Raw genomic sequence first — 20,120 nt, 5'->3', positions numbered from 1 at the left:
AAAAGAATGTGCCAGCCCATCCCTGGTCTGAAGCAAGTAGGGAACTAAAACTTTAATTATAACAGATGGTGAAAAAAGTGGATTCAAAGGAGGGAGTAGACCTCAGACCATCACAGCTATAGCAGTGCTATTGCAGCTGTGTGATATTATGCTTACAGTAGCCCTCAAATGCAGACCCACATGACAATGGCCAATGTGGGACTGTAAGGAAAAGAACTCTTGAGTGAGAAGGGGTTGTGTTCTTTTGAGGGCGAAAGCACAATTTGAGCTAGTTTTTATACACAGGAGACTTTTATTTTTTTTTTATTCTTTTTCCGTGCCGTTTAGTCATTAATCTCTGGTATGGAAACTTGTCAAATACTTTTGGAAATTGAAACAAATGTACTGCTTCCGTACCTATTTTTCTTATCATTTATAACCACAGTGTCTTTAAAGAGCTCTAGCTTCTCTTTCTGTACTCCCTATCTCCTAAATCCCCGTTGCTTCATTCAGAATGGACTGCTGTTCCATTTAAGTCTGACACATTTTTCATCATGTCCCTTGCAACTGGTTTTTAGTCAATGGCTTTTGTGAAGTTTTCATGTGACATAGGCTCTTCAATGTTTTAAGCATGTCTGAAATTCTCAGCCTTGCCAGTTAATGTATCGGCAGTTGCTTGCATGCACAGCCATGCAGGGAAATATAAGTTTTTTTCCCTGCTGTGACTTATCAAAAGACTGTTGTTTCTAAGCCACTTCTCTGATATTCAGTGTTTTTCACAGAAGCTGCATTCGAGACTTAAATCTTTTTGTTTATTTATTTAATGAGGTGCCCCAGTAACTTCACAATTGTTTCTTTATAGCTGAGAAGTACGTACAAGGTTCTGCCTGCCTGTTGTCTGATGCATAACTGGAGTGCCAAATAGGATGTCTGCTGGCACTAGGTTCTTTTAATAGTCTCTGGAAAGACATAGAAATATCCTTTGGGGGATGTGGAGATTATTTGCAGTGGGGCTGAATCATTCTTCAGTCTCCCACCTCTTTTCTTGGACCATATGAGGAGCCAAAGATGAAAAGGCTCTGAGGTGCCATGGTGTGGCATAGATGTTTTGTTGTGGGTAATATGAGTCTCTCTGTGCCTACAGTGAGTCCTGGATTGGCATTACTTGCTTTTCAGCTGCAGTTGAAAGTAGATTTTTACAATAAAGCTGCTTCTTTGTTTCTCAGTGAGTAAAAAAATTCCTCACAGAAAAACCTCATCATTCTCCAATATTAGATTAGACCTGGGATGAAAGTAGAATTTTGCTTCAGAACTAAAATTGAATTACAGAAAGGGTTCCTGGATTGTGTCATCTCAGAGTTGTCACATTGCCACTAACCAGGGGAAAAAGGCAAACAAATTCTAGATTTCTGGGCTCAGCCTTGCTTTGTAGATTTTAGACGACAACAGCTTTTGAATTATAAATGTTGCTGTGGCATTTAGGGCCTCTCAAGCTGTTACGTTCACGGGAAACTGCAGAAACTGTGTTAGGAAGCAGATGGAGGTGGGTAGAAGATGGGTGAGGTTCCTCACTCCCAGGATCTCCTGACGGACCTGTATGACAAACAGAAGGGAACAGGTATGGGGGTGTGGGTGAAAGCTGGGCTACTGAATCTGGGCTTCAGTGGTTGCTGCGAAATTGTCAGGGTGAGTTTGGCTCTTTAGCAGAGTTGCACAAGCAAACTTTGAAGCAAAGGCCCTTAGAGAGAGCCTTTCGTTCACTTATCTGGCTCGTAGGGAAGGCAATTTCCAGGTCCCAGATATGCACGTCCCTTGTTAATTAAGGAGATGCGTAAGTTACACATTACACAGTAGCGCTGCTGTAAAATGAATGTTTTGTGTGCATGGTAAGCTGAACGTGACTTTAGGCATACACTCCTATGCTATTTCTCAACTAATTACGTTTAGAATTTAGAGCTGTCTGTTATGGTAGCTGGAAAAGCTTAGTGTGCTGATATTTACTGATAGAAAACCTTTTTAAATCACATTCCCAACCAGATGTTCATAAACAAGAGTTCGACAGTTGGTCTATAAATCAAGTCAAGCATTTCATCATTGTTCTCTTAGGTGGCTCTTTTGTTTAAGCATGTTTAACTAAATACATACATTTACTTAAGCTAAACTGTAAAAATAACATCTGGAGATCTTTTTGCTGAAAGAAAATGCCAAAGGGTCTTACATAAGGATCAAGTACGTTTTATGAACTCTGTTTTGGTTTTTGGAATTTGAGCTGAATAAATGCACTCTCTGCCTTTGAGAGGATCAAGGGCCAGTGTTATTTAAATGTTCTGCTTCCTTGTGCGGCACTCTGCAGGGAATGTGTTCCCACCAAAGCATTCTTACATTTCTCCTTCCATAATGAGTTTCTGTTTTCAGCCCTGCCACCTGGGACCCTGACACAGTCCTGTTGGTATTAGTAGAGTCACACTGATGGAACTGGATGCAAAGTTAAGTCCAAAATATTTGTTTTGGAATATTCTGCTCTGCAGTAGACTATGTTCAAAGCGGAGTGTCAAAGAAGGAATTGCTGGACGCTTTATATTTTAACATGTACTTGCATCAGTCACATCTCTTTTATCCCTCATTTTTCCTTTTCAAGATATGTGAGATTCTTTCTTTCTCTCCAGATGAGGCCTTTTTTTCCCTACTCTTTTTCTTAGAAAATCATGCTAATGAGCTGTGGTTTGCTTGCCTTTTGAATCAGTGTTACTATGCGGGTTAGCTTTGCTGAGTATCAGTTTGGTAGCTTTGCTTTTTCATATTCAGCTCACAACATGAAGGAGAATTCTGTTGAAATTTAACAAGCCTTAGGGAAAAAAATTCAGAAAAGTGCGTTCAGATTTATAAAGTGGCATATAAAGTGGGAACAGTTTTGCATTACTTGAGCCACTTTGGATGCTTTTCTCCATGGATGGACTCTATCTCCTCCATGATTCAGAGCGATGTTGGTTCACATTTTGAGGGGTATCATGACAACTTTAGCTGGTCATGATAGCATAAACCTCTAATCCAGAAATGCTGGAAAAAGTAAGTGTAAAGATAATATACATGAACATCTGGTCTAATATGACTGTTATTGTGTAACTGAATTGTAAGAAACACTATTACCTGTTACAGTACCTAGTACTATAGGTACTGTAAGGTACCTATTTCAGAATGTGAGACTGGCATGTAATGTCAGCAACCTGTTTTCAGAATTATCCAAGGTGGTATGCAGCTGTTTAACGTTTAAATGAAAACAAAACATAAAGATGCTGGCCATAATTCTTCTTGAAACAGTACTTTTCTATGAAGCTCAGAAGAGTACCTTCTTCATTTAAATATCTGAAACTACAGTACACAGTAGAAAACATAAATACTGTCAGTGTTGGAACCCAGAGACCAAAGGAACTATTCCGAAACCTCTCTGAACTGCAAATTTATCATTTGGTTTTAAATGCATTCTAGACTTGGAAAGGACCTTTCCTAACCTAGTCCATTTCAGCTGTGCAAAGAAGCTATCAACCTGCCTACATGTGAAAGGCTGAAAATTCACCCACCTGGCAAAGGCAGTTAAGAGCTGGCACTACACAATCCAGGGTGGCAGGGCATGTGGCCCATTAGCAGTCCCCAGTTAAGTACCACAGCCTGACAAAACTCAGAGCTGTCCTGAGGCCACTTCAGAATAAATCAGAGGGCAAAGCACGGCACTTTCCAGCGCTAAAAGCCTCTTCTCTTAGCTTCCCTGAGTACAGCTGTAGTACAGATGATAACGTGACCCTCAGAGCTGAACAGTTCAGCTGGTGTGGAAAAAAAAAAAAAAAAAAACCATCTACCAACTTTAGTAAATTCAACCAGCCCAGCTGCATGGACCAGATCCAGATTTTATGCTGTCCACCCCATGCTAACCATACCAATGACAGCAGCCGTCCCTGTCTCTTCTCTCCTCTCCAGGGCTCATGCCAGCAGCCTCTCAGGTACCTTCTCCTGAGCCCGTCACAGAACAACACAGAGAACATAGGTGCTCCTGCCAGAGGAAGGGGAAGGAAGGAAGAGAAGTGATACAATCAACCTAGACCCACTCTCTGTTTAGCATTAGGGTGCATGCAAGAAACTGCCATCATCTGCTTGGTCCACACTTACTACATGAAAAGCTAACTCCTGTCTCTCTGGTGAAACTGGTGGCGGGCAGTGAGCTAGCAGTTCATTCAGAGTGAACTAAATGCCTCCTGGTTGTGATATATCCTGCTGTAGATATAGTTTGAAAAGTTTATTCTTCTTCAAAATTCCGGCACAGTGGAGGCATTTCAAATGAAATGGTCAGCAAGTCATAAAAAGCTAAAATTTTAGAACTTTGCAAACCTCTCCTAGGCTTGGGATGAAAGATACTTTGTTCATAAATGAGAAGAGAGGAAAGAATAGCACAACTTAAGAAAAAAATCTACTTTCTGGCTCTGATGTTCTTTGTGTGCAGCTGCTGGAAAATCACAGACAGAACATATGGGGCAAGACCCAATTAGCTACTCCAGACCTGACAAGGTTCTGCTAGGATCGAGCTGCTCAGACAATGTTCTGATTTAACCACTCTGATCTCAGCAAGTGTCACAAGGTTAGATTTGTCCTCTCTGGCTAAGCTGGAAACTTCCTAGATAGAAGGTAAAAAGAGCACAGAAGCAGAAGGCAACTTCAAATTTCAAGTTTGTAAAAGCTGAAACAAGTTGTTTCAAACGTTAGCAACAGCTGAAATCTTCCTGATTTAACTCTTCCCTGGTTGCAGAGCTGAGGCTCAAACATCCACCAATACATTAACGGAAGGTATAATCATTTATGATTTCAACTGTTAAAGCCAAAATTAGATCTATTTTTCAGAGTATGAGTGAATACCAATTTATTCAGAAATATAATTTACTCAGAAGTATAATTTGCCAGAATTTTTGGGTAGAGTTTAAAGACAATGTCACGTACTGCTGCTAAAATGAACAATCTGCTCACCTTCCAAATATTACATCCTCCTTCGAAAGTCTGGAGGTGCTACAACTGCTGGAAAAAAAAACACTGAATTTTTAACATGCACAAAAATTAGCACATTTCCCTGACTCCATTCATGCAGCAGATGAATTGTTTGGACTGAAATTTTCCAGAGTATTTCAGGCGCAGGCAGATATTCAGCATGTAAAATTTCAGTTCAAACTGTTAATGACTGACAAAGTTAAAAGCTACTAGCAACAGGGTGTTATTATAGAAAGTGTCAGACAATTTTAATAATAGGTGACCTTAGTAGCCTTAGTAGTGTTTTATGATTTTTGAATGCTTTTGTTGTCTAAGTAAGGTGCATTGTGGTGTGTGTGTGTGTGTGTCTGTCTGTATGTATTTATTTATTTATCTATTTCTATTTTAATTTGATAAGGTCTTGCTTCAGTGCTGTTTTAGGTAACATGGAGTTCCATGGGAGTAATTGTTTGTTGCGATAAAGAAGGGTTTCCTCCTGCGTCTTCTCTGTTTACAACCTTTCTATTCATTTCACTAAATGCTTCCCAGGTTTGCATGATGGAGTCCACAGAACCTGCCCATCTACCCGCTCTGCAAAATTCATGAGCTTTGTGATGTTCCTACAGTGTAGCTTCTTCTTCTCCCAAGTGAGCAATTCAAGCTTTTTAGTGGTATTTTCTACAAGCGACTTTATAACGTTCCTGAAGATATTCATTGTCCTGCTCTGAGCCATAATATTTTTGCTGAGCTTTTATTTTGTTTGGGGAGGATGGGATGATTAATTCAGAACATGCTATGTCAGGTGAGAGCATGATTTCTCAAAGAGCTCTGCAGTATTTTTCCCCATACTTTTCCCCTCTTGTCCCTTACCTAGGCTAACGTTTAGTTGGCTCCCTTGGCCCCTGGATCTCAACTGCACAAGCTGCTGCGCCCATCCTCTGCAAAGAGCCTCACTGGGAGGGCTATTAAGCACTGACATCCTTGTGCCGGTTTGCCTGCCTTTTGTGGGTTCTTCTAAAGTGCCTCACAGTGTTAGTTTTTTAGCTCAAGGAATTGTGTTTTGCGGGGGTTTACCATCTCGTTACTTACCCTCTTTTCAATGCCATTAGCAATGCATTACTTCTAATAACATCCCTCCTCTGAAATGGGACCTACTCATTTGTTCCTGTTCTTTGTTTTCTTGTCTCTTTGGCCAGCTTCTGATCTACATCAGTCATGACAATACTTTGCCTTGCACTTTATGCCTGTGTAGTTTCTGTGACAGTCTCTTGGGGAGGACTTTGTCAAAGAACCTTTTGAAAGCTTAAATAATTATGCTCCATTTGTGCATACATTGAATAGCAAATATGACTACACCTTTTCCCCCTGTTTATTTGCATCCTGCAAGAATTGCACTTTTTTATATCTATATTGCCCCACTAATACAGAATGTAATTCGACACCTTTTTAAAAAGCTCCTTTAAATGAAGCCGGTGAAGGACGTTTGGGTTAGGTTTTCTTTTTCAGATTGGAGAAATATGTTAAAAACATATTAAGAACAGTAATACCATTTGTCCTTGAACTGAGTACACTATACCAATTTTCAGCCTGGAACGTATTTTTATGGCTGAGTTACAAATCTCTGAAAAAATGGTTTACACAACCTTTGCTGCACAAATGTACATGGTGAGAGGCACAAGAAGCATCTTAATGTGGATAACATTTTCTAGTCCATAAATGTCACAAAGAAATGTGTTTTTCTCAAAAGCGGGGGAAAGATGCATTAGAATTTCAAACAAAGGCTGTCTGACATCATTCAGTTTCATCTTTAATTTGAAAAAAATTGATTCTTCTTAAAACAACAAACTTCTGTTCTTGGTGTTTATAAAATCTGCATCTTTGTTGAAGGCATTGTCAAAGAGACTCACATGTAAAGTACTCAAATAGTAATTTGAAAATAGCGAAAAGGCTAATTCCGTTTCTGAGTGGTGGAGTTGGTTCTGTGTGTGAGTGTGTGTGAAATTGCTGTGCCTTTAGTTCACTGCTCTGAAATATTAGCAGATAAATCCTTGGTGTAGCTTGCCAGAAATTACAAATGAAATTTTCTAGCAGCAAGAATCTAAGTTTCAAGTAATCTAAATCTGCTGTAATCTAAATTAAAATGTCTTATGCACAAGAAAAACAAAGCCTGGATTCTGCTTGCAGGGCAAACAAGTTGAACAAATTTTGTGTACACAGTGTCTCTCTCTGCTTCCTAAACTATGCTGTTCATTTATAAAGACTCCTGATTTCTTTTCAAACAAGATCTTTCCTCTATTTAACTGGATAATGAAATATGACATTGTAAGAACGTTGTCAAGATTGCTACATTTTAAGGCAAAATACACCCTTTTTTTCCATGTTGAAAGACAGCCAAGAACAATGCCTGTATTTTAAGCTACCTTTGAGGTACAGAGCTGCAAGTGTTCCTGGAGAGATCCTCTCTGCCTCCTGTAAGCATTTGTCCACTTTTTAGTCTCTTTTTTGGTGACAAATGTGATGAGTGGTTTGTGTTTGTTGTGAAATGAAGCCTATATCATAATAAACTTCTTGACAAAACACAAGAGTTTTATCAACTGTTCTAAGATTTTTTTTCAGTTGATTTGGAACTTTCTTTTTTACCCACCTTATTTTCCCTTCTGCTGAAGACTTCAGACAGTGCTTTGATTGGGCTAGCTGATAGCTGACCAGAGAACCCCACCTGTTTGATATTTGGCTTGGTCTACTCTACATGCTCAGTGCTGTTTTTTTATCAATTGAGGCATACATTTCGCTTGCTGTGAGAGACAGGAGAAGAGTTGGAAAGGGGTCGCTGTGAGCCGAACCCATTAACCCAATTCTGTGCACTGCCCTACACAGCTTCCAAGGTAACTTAAAAGAACTTCAGGATGTTTTAACCCATCCCCACTGGCTACCCACTGGGCTACTTGCCAAAATCAAGGATTATTAGTTTGCATCATTCCATTGATAATGGCTCCTGCACTGAGACCCGAGGGAGGGAGGCCAGCAGAGCAGCTGGCTACACTGGCATCTATATCTGCTGATGACCTTCCTTGTACTAGAGATATGCCCAGATGGTACACAGAAGGGTGTTCTGCTCTGTGGGAGATGCAAAGGAAATGGAGATGAGCTGAAAAAGCTAGTTATAATGTTGTAATTATTGTACTTGTGCTGGAAAACTTTACGGTTGTGACCCAGATGTCAAAGGATGCAGAAATGTCTGTCTAACTCTGCTGAAAGGCTGAAAGAAGATCTTCCAGACACATGGACTACCCTTATTTACCTTAATGTGACACCCTTTCATGACACTCTTCTAATGACAAGCCTCTTCTAAACCGGTCAGCGGAATAATTACTGTACTCAAACTGCGTGTTGCAGGAAGGGAATTATTTTATTATGAAGTTAGAAGTATCCTATTTGGAACATCTCTACAGGCCGTGAAGAGTAGTGCAGTTACCACCATCACTGGCCATTTGACCATTGAGTCTGGCTGCCTAAAATAGGCACTTTGGAAAACTGAAACTTAGCTATCATTCTAAATACCTTTAGGTCAAGGAAAATATTATGAACTTAACTTATGTTAGGTTCATGAACTTAACAGCTGCAGATCAAGACAAAGCTAACATGTGGAAGCTTATATTTTATTTTACCTTTCTATTTATTTGTTCATTTTTGAGACTGGGAGCACAAGTCAAATCGCAGCTGTAACAATGGAAAAGTTAAAAAAAGAATCTGTTAAGTGAGTAAAAAAGTTAGCAACACATTTAATTTTTCGGTAGTGCGCTTCATTACCCTCCTTTCTGACAGGTGTCTAGCTGAAAACCTAGGGAGCTGCAGATTGTCCAAAGCTGAGGGTGTTGCAGGATATCCAAAGCTGGAGAAGAAATAGCAGTTGCCTAAGTCACAGCACTGGGGATCCTCAATACCATGCTATTTTTGTCATTCCTTCTCTTTTGAATGTAGAGGGAAACATAAATTGGATAATAATTTCCCTTTTTGCAATGTCTGCAACTTTCATCCAGCACTTGTCAATGAAAAACAGCTCTTCTTTCTCTAAGGTCCTGCTTGGGTCTGATTTTACCTCCTTTACTGTCAGTTTCTGTGTGCAAGCTGTCACGTCACCAGAGCTCACGCTCTTTTCACCTTCATCTTTCTTTGCACATGTGCAGTCCTCGGGCAATATCTGGCTGAGACCCTGTGAACTCACAAATCCTCCTGTTTTGGAGGGAGATGTATTGCCTATGGGTTGAGCCTGCCATGAGTTAAGATACCTGCCTCTGTAAAATGCCTGACTGATTTCTCAGGGTCCTGAAGAGCTGTAGTAACACTGTACATTTGCAGTGGGAGCTAAGCACATATGAATGTTTTTAATTTGCTGAGGTGCTAGATGACTTTTAAAGCCAAACTCTAACAAAATATTTTGTCATAGCGCCCTGGAGTTTAATTAAGGTAACTCTTTTTATCGACATTCAGGAGCATTACTTGCTGCTATCAACTCCAGCTTCTTTTCAGATCATGTTTTATGTTGTGTAGTATTTCTCAAGATAGGATTCTTGGTTAATTCTTAACCAATAAACAGTTTATTAATTCACTAAGTGCCACTTCATTACTTACTCAACAGTTAGTTAATCAAATTCATAATCCAACAGGTATTCTTCCCATGCAAGAGCATTTAAATATTGGCCTACAAGTTATTGCCATATACTGTATAGAGGTCAAACAGTTCTATTAGGGGATAATACAAAATATGAAAATTCCTTATTGCATTAATTTATAATCCTCTGCTAGTAAATCTTTGCTGCATCTGATGCACTTATCCTCTTTCCACTACTCTGTGGATTAAGGATATGGTTGTCTTAATAATGTTTTTGGGAATTAGGACCCTGCTACTTAAATGTTTTTACATGAAAGGGACTAGGGAAAAAGCACCAGGAACAATTATTTAATGTTATTGTTTAAGTATCTCTTGTGCCCGTTTGCTCAGGCTTTTAAAGGAGAAACATTCACATAGAATGACTTGGTTAAAAATTTGAAATATCGCTAAAGATTTCCAGTTAATTTCACAGGACATTTCTGTCATCTCCAGTAATAACACCAAGAGAAATGCATTCTATGCAGTAAAGCTCACTGATATTTTCATTCATGCCCTGATAACCCTGAAGAATGCACAAAGCTTCTTCTGGCTTAGGAAGTCCCTGAGCTGCAGACTACTGGAGGCTGGGAGATTATTATATGGATGTTTCACTGCAGGATTATCCCATTCTGGTACTAGACAAAATTAGGAATTTGCCATTAGAGATAGGTGTGTGGGCTAGAGGAATCCTTCAGTCTGACAGAGACCAGTTTTTCTCATGTTCCCATGAGAACTTTTTCATTCAGGGGATATGCATTTCTGGACTGTATAGCTTCTTTCTAGTTTCAGTAAAAATTATGTGACTCTTGTGACGCTGGAAATTTAAAGAGAGTGTTTGTATGTGTTCCACAGATTCTATGACACACATTGTAACCTCAGTTTAATAGATAGAGCCTCTTTTACGATTCATGAGAAAAATCAATCCTTTTGTTTTCAGTTGGGAAATGACCAATAGAATGTCTGAATTTCAATTTTTTCTCCAAATTTTTTCTCTGAGGTCTCATTAATATCAATAAGATGGTATTTTACCATCTTTTTCTCATTGGAGTCTTCTTATGTATCATTTCTTACAAGAGTTACATTTCAGTATTAGCCTAGCTTGGGAATTGAAATTTCACCTACTTCTTTTCAGTATTTCATTTACATCTGCTTAGGTGCTTGTATTTTCAAGTAACCTTTTTCCTTCTGATGCCATGCAAATGCCTCTCAATTTTATGAAATACAGCAACTATTTAGAAAGCAAACAAACAAATATCTATTAACAGTTCCTAGGCCATGTAATCATATATTATATATTTCTTTTCCCATCTTCCAGAGCTTTGAAATGACAGGTGATATCATTTTGAAGGATCACGACAACGTCTTACCATATAGGGAGATGCCTGAGTTTCACCAGGCAAGCAGATTGAACACTTTCAAATGGAGGGAGTGTAGAAAGGCTACTTCCTTAGGCTAAAGTTAGCCTTACTGAGTAGTCCACCAAGATGAGGACAAACCTGGAGAAATGGAATCAAGAGGTGCAAAACTGGGAAGACTTATCCCAAGCAGCACACAGTGAGTGCAAAAAGACTTTTTAAAGTCAAGAAGTACAATTGCCCATATTTTACATTTTATAAGCACTGCAACTTACATATTGGCCAGTCCCATATTTTTACAAACCAGCTTTGAAACTTTTCACTGGAGATCAAGTGGCACAGTTTTGTGATTTCGTTCAGGAAGAATTTGTGACTGGCTTCGTGATATGAATTGATGTATTAATAAAAAGAAGCCCAGAGCTTCTACAGTGTGGAATGTTTTTTAAGCACAGGTGACTTTGGAAAGATCAGCACTCTGGACCTTATGAATGTTATAAGTGTTATAATTACATGAATCCTTCAAAATCCTGGCATTGGTCAAAACAATATGTGGATAGAGTACAGACCCATGCCCCACAGAGTTTCCAAATGATACTGTTGTATATATGTCTTTCTCTCGTCTTCTCCTCCTTCCTTGCATTTCTTTTGATTTATGTGTTTACCCTTTTCCTTCTTTCCTGTTTTTCTCTTTCTCTTTTTCCCCTGTTTTCACTTCCACAGGTTTCCACGACAATGGCAACAGGGCTTTACACATGGAAGAGCAGCTGATTGTGGAGGCTAAGACTAGTCAGTTTTTTTCCGTCTTTAGCTTCTTACACATGTGGCTGTCAGCTGTGAAAAACTGACAAACTGTTGTCAGAGTCCCTCAACATCAAGTCCTGAGTTTTTCATCTCATGCTTCGGTTTGCTTGTCGGGTTCATCTTTGCAGGGCTGTTCTAAGGGCAAAATAAATAGATTCACCATTTTCAGGTAGTGTCTGAGGCCTCTTTGAGGCCAAAGTGGCACAAGTTCCTATCCATGAGCAGAAATCGTGGGAACAGTAATAGAATTAACATTACAGTGAAGCTGCAGATTTCTTTCCACAACAGCGCTGAAGTTGTATCTTAGGAGGAGAGTGGCATGTATTGTGATAACATATTGTTGTATTATTATTATTTGCTATTCTTACCTATTATTTGCATTGCATTAGAAGCTCTAAACGGGATTGGGGTCCTCTTGTGCCAAGCACTGCAGCAATAAACGATGAACCTGGAATGATTCACCCCATGATTTGCTTGTAAAAAGAGGTGGTGTTCTTTAATTTGGTCTTTGTCATGTATATTGCTGTAAATATAGTGCTTGTGGTGTGATTTTGTGGGCAGGGATCAAGAGCAGGCCAGATTTGCTTTTACTGTTTTCAGCTACCACATAGCCAGCTCTAAAGAATGATATCTGAAGTTTCTAGACTGCCTACTGTAAACTATTTCTCTGTGCAGCCACAGAGCTTTATTCAAAAAACAAAAGCTCAATAATACAGCTAAATCTTTGCTGGTGATATATGTCTCACAGAAGTATTTTTCAAGTGTCAAATGTTTTGATGGTGGTGCAAGGTGTTTGTTTATGGAGTGAGTCTAGCAGACGCTGTAGAGTTCATGTAAATTATTACGTGATCGATTATTAATGAGAAACACTCATCTGGATTCCCCCCTGCTCTGCCTCCCCTGGAGGGGACCATACCAAATTCCCTTGGAGAGTTGTCTTTGCTACGATTCAGACTCTGTTTCACAGAATGTAGTTCTTGCTGAAAGGTTCTTGCACGCACATGCACAGACACATACATACACTGCCATTATATGCCTTACTCCTGTTCCTGTGGCAGTCCAATGCCCACATGGTGCCTCATCGATTGGGCTCCTGCACAGCTTATTTAAGGGCATCTGCTCATTTCTTTAGTATCAGTTCTTAAAAAATAAGGCCTCGATGAGCACCTTCAAAGACATCTTAGCCCATGCAGTTACCTGCTCAGATTTCTTAAAAAAGGCCACAGTCAGAGGTTCCATATCCATATTTCTTCGTAGCTTCTTTACAGATACAAAGATTGCACACCAAAGACATAGCAAAACATAAGTGCAGAAATAAAATCTGCAATCTTATCAGGATTTCCTCATAAGGAATTCATGATTTCTTGGAATGAACAAATTAGAAGACGCCCCCTAGAACTGGCATATACCTTGTTTAAGCAAACCAGAGGAAGCTTGTTTCCACACTCAGTTAATGTCCTTAAGGATAGAGATATAAACAAGATCCAATGTATTCAAAACATAAATAACAGGATTTGATGAAAAGGTATAAATCAGATTATGTGAGACAGGTGTCCATCAAAAAGTAGTGTTCAGTTGTGATCTCTACCACTGGCAGTGTGTAAATGCTCAACGTATGGGAACGAAAAGTAGCTTGCTCTATACCTGCCTGCTTCTTATACTGATTCCCTGGGCATTGGCTACTGATGATCCCTGATCAGATGGTCATACCATCCTTGGTCTGAGGTAGGACAATAGTTATTTTGCTGGGCAAACAGAAGAGTTGCCATACTTTTTTCCTTTGTTCATTGGAGCAAATCTGGAAGTTTAACAGACAGTCCAGCATCTATTTTAGGAACAGAGCAATCTGAAAGTTTAAAGAAGTCTGAAGTGGACAATAAATGTAGTGGAAGATGCCAGTGGCTGGCGCGTTGCTGTGTTCCAAGGTCTGACTCTCTGGGGCTGATAGTGGTGCTCCACAACTGGGCTGGATCTATGCCATATTAAATTGGCACATCTCCTCCTCCAGTGATTTGGTACCCTGTTGCTACTCCCACTCTTTTCTTCTTCCTTTTCCACTGAAGAAATCTTACATTGGCAAAAGCCCTGCAATACTGACCAAATGAATCACTTGCATCAAAAGCTTCCTCAAGGCCAGAAGATGATAAGACTTGAACAACCAGTGACACAATCTTGATCTCTGTCTTGTTGTTGAATAGTCATTCTTAACTACTCATACAGAAAAACAGAGGTTGATATGAGACTAAAGAGACTGGACAGACAGTAGAGTTTTGATGGAAAATTTTAGATTGAAAAGACAGGTAGTTTTTTAGAGAAACTTTCTTCTTATTCTAATAATGCTCCTTCTTCATTCTAAGAAAAAAAAAAATCTTTCTTTGCTATTGCCAAGTAATGTATAGCCCTACTGATATATTCCTTTGTTTAAAGAGAGGCAGACACAGTATTAGATTTGTCCTTTTTCAGGGAAACGTAAATCTCAGCTTTTAGAGGCTGACTCTACATTCAGTCTCAAAATACCCGGCAATGGTGTTCCTGAAGTACGAGATCAAATCTCTTGGCTGCAAAAGCTTTTCTTTTTTCTCCACAGAAACCAAAGTTTAATGAGCATCTCACTACATTTATTACCAGCTGCTGCCTGGACTGTCCTAATCATTATAGTGCATGTTGGCAGGCAACTCCATTCCTTCAACTAGATCTTTTTTTATCTTTCAACCCTAGCAAAAATAGACTATTTTTCTTAGGCATAAAATTATCGCTTTTAGGCCGCAGAGACCCTTTCAGTCTTCCTTATTTTGGATATCTATTGTGCAGGGATACTCAGATAATCATTTTCACCACTCACAGACTTTCTATGAGTTAGACCAGTGCATCTGAGTACCACAGCCAACGTCAGCCTACCAGTGTCCAAGAAGGAACCCGTTTGTGCGTGTGCACATATGTACACAAACAAATCAGTGTTTGTACACATGGTTGTTCTTGTTCATCCAACAAAAACATAACTTGGCAGCTATCATAAAACACCACAGAAACAACTGGCAGTAGCAAGCAAAACAAATTACACATCCGCGGACTAATACTGAGAAACATATGGGGGATTATACCCTTAAAAAAGTGATATTGCACAGACATATAGCTTGTGGTATTAAAATCAGAGCTAGCTGGAATGGGCTGGTAACTTAGGACTCCTGAGGGAGTTCAGTCCCCAAAAGCACAGCTGGCAGGTGCAGACACCCATGTTACTTGGACCAAGCAGTAGCGTGGCAAAAGCAGGAGGTGACTCGGATAGCGATTGTTGCCAAAGAAGGAAAGGAGGATGGTTCTCCAAGATTGCACAGCTAATTTTAAGGATAGCAAAGTTGCTCATATCCTCCCAAAACTTAGACTGCTACAAGCGATTGTTTTACACTGTGTACTATGTACTATGTTAGAAAATAGTTATCCCAAAAGGAATTTTTTCATTCTTCTACTTTTTCAAGACTCCAAAATTTCATTTGAAATGTCTTCTTCTTCCTATATCCTTACGCAAAGAAAAAGGAGCTTCTAAACCTATTCTAAGTGTTCAAAAAGATTTTTCTTTTTGCCCCTGTGACCTCCAGTTGAAGATATTTATTTTTCAAAGGTTTTCATTGTTTTCCATCATGCCAATTTCTTATGAGATGAAACAGGAACTAACTCTCATTTTGATGAATTTAGACAGAACTTGAAAATAGAATTGAAAATATTAATGTTCAGTGCTTTTATTTTCTTGTACAAATAAGCCAGTATCCAAGCCTTACATATAATATTCACAGGTCTATAACTTGAGCAACATGTGCTTTTCCACTCTTTAAGTAAGTTCTTTATCATTACTGAATGTTCTCTGTTGTAATCATTTGATTTAGTAATTATTTATTCACATATTTAAAATGTAAACTTTCTATATTCTTCCATATTAGTATTTATAATTCTAAGAGACCCCAAACTTTTACTTGTCTGCAGAAGTGCACATATATATATATATATATATATATATATAAATACACATATATATTATATATATATATATATACATATGTATCCCTTAAAAATAATACTATAATCCTTGAAAGCATAAAATGTTACTTATTTGAGTTTTTAGATGTATGATATATAAATATAATGTATCTATCCATGTTTAATTGTCTACAACATCTTAATAATCGTACATCCAAATGTATCTCGCAAAAAAAGTATGTGCTTAAGGTTGGTTCTCATTTTCCTATAATCCTGCATAGCTCTGTCAGTATCTTTGTTTCTGAAGACCAACAAACTTACCAAAAAGTTCAACAGGAGTTGTCTCCCGCTCCACCTAGATGACTCTAGTGTCCTGGTCCTGATCCAGATAGGTATTATGCCAGGACATGAAGCGGACTGCTGTGGTGGCACTGATAGATGATCATCTCCTCTCCTTAGACAAGAGCTATATTTCCAACTCCTATTATCACGCCACTCTCCAGGATTAATATAGTTAAATTTGGGATTTTTCCGGATCCCATCAGCAATGTGGCAAATTTATTGGCTCTCCTTTTCAGTGACTTTATCAGCAGCTTTTTCTGTGCACCCTCAAAGCCCTGATCAGTATTTCTTTGGACATCTCATCCACAGACTATCTTCATGGTTTGAAGCACCACCAGTCTCTTCAGGGGTTTAAACAAGATCATCAATGTTCAGAAATCCAGCTGGCTCCAGCTGAACTTAAGAAAAACTCTAAGAATAGTGTTGGACAAAAGGAAGTACTTTGAAGAACATCCTACCTCCATGAGGTTGCTCACTGTGAAGTTTAGACAAAGATTATTGTGGAATAACCAAGCTAGATGATTCAAACAAAACTTGGAACATGAGAAGAGTAAAGCCCCAGACATTCAATAGGGTGATAATCCCTAGAAAGGTATACTTAGATTGTTAAAACAAATGCTAGAACCTGCAGATCAGAATCACGAAGGTACAGAAATAGTATCCTGTGATGAGGTTGACCATGTGTACCTGACTACTTTTGAGCTAGTCACCTTGAAAGTCAATGGAGAGGGCACCACATTTTTCAGATGTGCTTCACATCGTACAAATGTGGACATCTAAACTAGTTATAATCCTAATTTCTCTTCACTGAGCCAGAAATGAAGAGCTCACATCCAGGCATGTACATTGTAGCTGTCCAAAATTAGCTGAAAGAAAAGTCTGCCAGGAACTGGACAGTAAAATAAAAGCATAACATCCAGAAAAAAAATAAAATCCAAAGTTCTTCCTGGTACATGGCCCTATATCACTGTATATTACATTTCCAGTGTACTCATCATGCATTAATCAGTTAGAACTAAAAAATTAGAAAATATCTATCTATTTAGAGAACACTAAAATATAATTAGAGTGAATTGTGCCTTATTGAGTCATGGGACATTGTATTTTTGGCAGAACACTTCAAAGGGTTGGACTATAAAATCCCAAGAGGTATTCAGATGTGTGCAGGAAGTACGCATGTTTGAATGTGCACTGAATTTCCATCTCTGCAATGCGTAGTAATACTTTTTAGTATTTGGAGAGTGTTTTTCATTTTCAGGATGCTCTACAAATGGTACTATCACCTTTTCTCAGTGCTCATATGATATATGAAAGTATTTCATTCTCAATTTAACACACTGGGAAACTGAAGCAACCTAGCCAAGACCACAGAGGAAGTAAACCTGGACTTGGATTCATGTCATCAGTAGTCTTACTTACTATTGATCTTAGTGGGTTTTGGATTGGTGCCTATAAGAAGTGGAATACTGATTTCAATAATTATTGACTCAGTCCTCTTCAGTAACCTTCAGCACACTCACTTTCTGAGACAAGGAGTCCCAGAGCACCTAGATGGGCATTTTGGGAGTGTCGTCCCCCAGCAGTCTGATCGTGCTGTTGTAGATGATCCTTCTTGGAAGCAAAACTGATGACAAAGCAGTATAATTATTTGACACACACATAGTTACTTACAGAGCTGCATTTCCTTGAACGTGGCAGGAGTTAGTGGGAAACCATTTTTTCCACTGGAGTCCCAAATCCCCTTTAGTTGGCATGTAACCTAAAAGCTCTCCTTCTCAGCTTCTTTTCAATGCCATGGTAGCAGTGTTTGTGAACATGCATTTCCTTGTTGCTAACTCCCTTAAAATCTTTGTTTTTCTCTGTATCTGTACCACTGCCAAAGGTATATTCACAAAACTCTGTCCTATTGAAAGCACCTCATATCTTTGCTTGGGGTTATAGCCTGTATCTCTATGTTCTGGGTAGAGTTTGCTACTGTTTCAGTTTTCTCTTGTAGAGAAGCTGAAATGTATCTAGTAACTGTCTGAAGGAGAGAGCAGTAATGATTAAATACAATCCATGGTAGTAGTCACCAGATGATGATGTTTTTCCTTTGTTTTCATGTGGAACGTAAAAGATGCATAGGAGACCTGAAGAACTTGGCCTTCTCTCCAGCTTCTTGTGCATTTCCACCTGTTCCATTCATGTTTCCTAATGCTGTTGGTCTATCATGAATATGCAATTTAATATAAAAATACATGTGGGTAGGACTGTGGCTGATCCTGCATTTGTCCAGAAAGATGGAGTAGATAACTTCACAGGCCTCTTTCCAGCTCTAGTTTTCCCTTATTCTAGGAGAGGATGCAACATGATACAGTGCATTCAGTGCTATTGTGATATGTCACTTTATTTGACATGGAGCTCTGCAGGCCGTTTTAGCAGTAAGTAGTAATGATGGACTTCCATCCACAGTGGGAGAGTGTTGCATGTGATGGCCTGCTGTGACTATCATAAGTCTGACTTTTAAAAACAAGATCAAGCAAATTAGCATAGCCAAAGGACTTCTTTGAATTGTATGTTGCCCTTTCACCTCTGACTTTATCTCCCAGCATTCACTAAACATGAATGTTTAATATGGCCAGCACTTCATCCCATGAAATAAATGACAGATTCTGAGTTTCAAAGCTTAATCTGAAAAGCAATGCACATACATCAATACTGAAAAAGCATCACACCAAGAGCAAACCCTTTTTCATAAGCCTACTTATTAAAAAAAAAAAAAAAGTAATGTAATATCATGGATTTTCATTAATACTAGTCTTCAATAAGCCTTAAGCAAATCTGTGCTTGCTGTGCACTTGCTATGCTTGCTGTACAGAACTGCCTGAAAGTGATGAAGGCACACAGTCTGTGCATGGAGAGCAGGGGGCACAAGGCAGAGACAGATACCCACTCTACCGGAGTGGAGATTCTCAGTTCTCAGTTGTCTGTCCTGGAGAAGATGCTTACGAATGTTTCACAGGAATAATAATGTGGTGCTAATTTGCAGCACTCACAGTGTGCTTTACACCTGCAAAGTGCTATTAAAATGTGAGCAAATCATTGCCAGTAAGTGATTATTATTGTAATTGTTTTGCAGATGCAGAAAACAAGATACAGAAAGGTCACTGACCCAGAGCCACTTAGCTTTTCAGCAGCAGATTTAGGATGAATGGACAGGCATCTCTGGTTAGATCATCAGTTCAGTTGATCATGCTGCCTTGTGTAATATGTAGTTCAAATTTCCCAAACATAAAACAAAAAAACAGAAAAAAAAAAAACAAAGAAGGACTTATTTCCCTCTTTGCTTGTTGAAAACAAACTCCCAAGCTACCAAATCCTGTGTTTACATGTATCGTTAAATACTTTTCAGTTGCTAGACAGAAAACTCAGCAGAAAACCTGTAGAACACCAAAGTAACTGTCTTCTTTTAAATAATTGACGATGCCAAATAGCAGCAGAGTTATGCCAACAAAGAGATTGGTCCCTCACAATATTTTATTCATTATGCCTCAAGAAACCCAAAGCCATGTTTTTAACAAAAGCAGATTTCAGAAGTTGGCTCTCTGTTCATCTAAAACATCTGCTTATTACAATTCATGGTGCTACAGCACTGGTGCTCCCCAGTAAAATCTGTTTCAGCTTTAAATAATATGAATAGAACTCTTGGCAAAGAGATCAGGAAGGAGAGAGAGTAATATATGCCAAATAGGCATTTTACTTTACGGGACTGTAGTGGTATGTTTTAATATGTGCGTTGAAGAGAATCTGCTAATCCGATTAAATAACAGGACAAAAAACAATTAATTCCAAGGTTCAAAAAGACCTCGTTCTATGCAGTTTATATTCCAGGAAAAAATAGTTAGAAGTCTTGACTAGCTAGACTTATATAAAACAGTCAGAAATGGAGCTTTCTCTGTAACATTCATAAATCAAGGTCATTTATGTGAGAAGGCTATGTTGTGATAAAGTTGTCTGACAATCAGATGAAAAGG

The 20,120-nt window shown here is 38.8% G+C and overlaps 1 protein-coding gene across 13 annotated transcripts in view; it reads left to right on the top strand.

The window, feature by feature from the left end:
- Positions 1-20,120, top strand: part of ENOX1 (ecto-NOX disulfide-thiol exchanger 1) — a 374,358-nt gene that overhangs the window by 243,782 nt on the left and 110,456 nt on the right. The gene's annotated exons all lie outside the window — the stretch shown is intronic.

Source organism: Struthio camelus, chromosome 1, assembly GCF_040807025.1.
Source record: "Struthio camelus isolate bStrCam1 chromosome 1, bStrCam1.hap1, whole genome shotgun sequence".
Taxonomy (NCBI): Eukaryota; Metazoa; Chordata; class Aves; order Struthioniformes; family Struthionidae; genus Struthio; species Struthio camelus.
Note: the sequence above shows the minus strand (reverse complement) of the source record. Positions and strands in the feature narration are given on the sequence as shown.